This window comes from Patagioenas fasciata, chromosome 17 (genome assembly GCF_037038585.1).
Source record: "Patagioenas fasciata isolate bPatFas1 chromosome 17, bPatFas1.hap1, whole genome shotgun sequence".
Lineage (NCBI taxonomy): Eukaryota > Metazoa > Chordata > Aves > Columbiformes > Columbidae > Patagioenas > Patagioenas fasciata.
The window spans coordinates 26,351-29,089 of NC_092536.1; the positions used below are offsets into that span (position 1 = coordinate 26,351).

Sequence of the window (2,739 nt, forward strand, 5' to 3'; positions counted from 1 at the left end):
TGAGATTTATTTCTGACCTAGACAAAGCGACTCCGAGGCCGGCGCGAAGGCTGAAAAACACCACCTGTTATGAGGGTGAGGTAATTCTATAATAACAAGACCCGAACGTGGACGATATCCGATCAGCCGACGCGTGTTTGGAACGTGGACGCTTATCGGGAAATAACTGCGTATACAAGGAGGCTTGTCTCCGCAATAAATGGCTTCGCTTGAACTCGTGTTGAGTTGCGTGGAGTCCGTGAGTTTGCGCCCTCGCGAGCGGAGACCCCGACGTGATCCCTAAGGAGAATTTACGGAAGGCTTGCGACCGCTGCGGGGAGCGAGCCCCAGCTGGAACGGCTCGGCTGGACCGGGACCGGGACGCGGGCTGCGGGCTGCGTGACTCCCGATTGACGGCTACGGAGCGACAGAGGAGGGATGAAGGATCCGATATCGTCGCAACGGACGCCCAAAGAGGAGCGAGAGGAGATGGGGCAGAATATTTTTAAAGAAGAAGAAGAAATACTGGGGGGTTCTCCCGCATATTCTCTCTAAGAGAGGGGTGAAGTATGAGGAGAGTAACCTCAAAACACTGTTCATTTGGTGCAGAGGCAGTGGGTTTCCTGCTGAACTGTTAGGAGTTTTTCAAATAGAGACCTGGGAAAAAGTGGGAACTGTGTTGTGGAAGGCGATTAGTCGCAGTGAAAAATATATTCTCGGCCTTGTAACCACCTGTAAACTGGTAATTACTACGGTGAAGCAATTAAAACCTGGAAAGACTGTTATGAGCATTAGTGACTCAAAACTTTAACTTGAACTTTGGGATGATAGCTAAAATCCTAACCCTAAACCCTAACCCGGTGTGAAGTGGCCGGGGGGGAGGTGTGTTTACCTCATTTGCATATTTAATGAGGTAGTTTTCATAATCGGGTTTAATTTCCATAATCAGGGTCTCATTTGTTTCGTGTGTGTTTGGCTGTTTATTGTTTGAGTATTTCCTAGGGGTACGGCAATGTCATGTAATGGATCGGAACGTGTAATTTAGTTTTTTCTTCTTTTTCCACACAAAATACCTACAAGTCTGGTGCAGCAGTAGGGCTGTGGAAGCTCTAGGGGAGGACTGGAATTATTAATTAATTAATCAATTAGTTAATAATTAATTAAATGAATAATTCCAGTCCTTCGCCATCACAATCGCACAGCAGTGAACTCGTAAGAGCAAAGCAGCCATCTGACAGACGCGCTCAGAACCAGGCGAGGCTGGGGTCACAAAAACGGACTCGCATTGTGGTAACATCACTTTATTTATTGCCCCCCCCCGACCCCCGTGCTTTAAGGTGGGTTGCGCGGGAGTGGGCGGAGTCTTCAGAGGCACCGACGAATCAGCTGAGAGCGATGGTCACCTGCGGGAGGAGCTCGGCCAGGCGGGCGCAGCGATCGGGGGCGGCAGCCAAGGGCGTGTCGGCCAATCGGATGCGGCGCAGCTGGGGGCAGGCGGCCAATGGGGTGAGGGCGGAGGCGTCGCCAATCGCTAAGGTCAGAGTCAAAGGGAAGAACCAATCAGAGCCTGACCCCAGCACCCCCAGTTCACCACAGTTCACGCCAGTTCACCCCAGTTCTCTTTGATCCCGTCGCACTGATCCCCATTGACCCCCACTGACCCCTCAGTGCCTCCCAGTCCCTCCAGTGTCCCCTTGGTTCTCACGGTTTCCATGGAGATCCAGTTCCTCCAGGTGGGGGAGGGGTGGGAAACCCTGCAGAGTTGTGACCTCGTTGAGTGACAAGTCCAGAACCTGCAGGGGAGGGGCAGCCAGATGCTTGGGTCCCTCCTGAACTCCTAGGTCCCCTCTGAACTCCTGGGTTATCCCCTGAACTCCTGGGTCCCCTCAGAACTCCTGGGTCCCCTCCTGAACTCCTGGGTGGGTCCCTCGTCATCTCTTGGGTCCCCCTCCTCATCTCTTGGGTCCCTCCGGAACTCTTGGGTCCTTTGGGGCACTCCTGGGTCCCGCCCTGAACTCCTGGGTCCCCTCCTGAACTCTGGATCCTTTAAGGCACTCATGGGTGTCCTCCTGAACTGCTGGGGGGGTCCCCTCCTGAACTCCTGGATCCCTCCTGAACTCCTGGGTCCCCTCCAGAACTCTTAGGTCCCCTCTTGAAATCTTGGGTCCTTTGGGGCACTCTTGGGTCCCCTCAGAACTCCTGGGTCCTTTGGGGCACTCCTGGGTCCTTTGGGGCACTCCTGGGTCCTTTGGGGCACTGCTGGGTCCCCTCCTGAACTCCTGGGTCCCCTCCTGAACTCTTGGGTCCTTTGGGGCACTCCTGGGTCCCCCCTGAACTCCTGGCTCCCCTCCTGAACTCTTGGGTCCCCTTCTAAGCTCTCAGGTCTGGCCCTGAACTCCTGGGTCCCCCCTGAACTCTTGGGTGGGTCCCCCCCTGAACTCTTGGGTGGGTCCCCCCCTGAACTCTTGGGTCCCCCCCTGAACTCTTGGGTCCCCCCCTGAACTCTTGGGTCCCCTCCGGAACTCTTGGGTCCTTTGGGGCACTCCTGGGTCCCCTCCTGAACTCCTGGCTGGGTCCCCTCCTGAACTCCTGGCTGGGTCCCCCCCTGAACTCTTGGGTCCCCCCCTGAACTCTTGGGTCCCTCCTGAACTCTTGGGTGCTTTGGGGCACTCCTGGGTCCCCTCCTGAACTCCTGGGTCCCCTCCTGAACTCCTGGGTCCCCTCCTGAAGTCTTGGATCCCCTCCTGAACTCCTGGGTGG

The 2,739-nt window shown here is 55.8% G+C and overlaps 1 long non-coding RNA gene across 1 annotated transcript; it reads right to left on the minus strand.

Annotated features, from left to right (window-relative positions):
* Positions 1 to 1,264: 1,264 nt before the first annotated feature.
* LOC139829296 (uncharacterized) lies at positions 1,265 to 1,778 on the minus strand. Its single transcript, XR_011741745.1, has 2 exons — positions 1,685 to 1,778; positions 1,265 to 1,510 (listed from the first exon to the last, which is right to left on the minus strand). It is a non-coding gene; the product is annotated as an uncharacterized lncRNA (long non-coding RNA).
* Between the last annotated feature and the right edge of the window lie 961 nt (positions 1,779 to 2,739).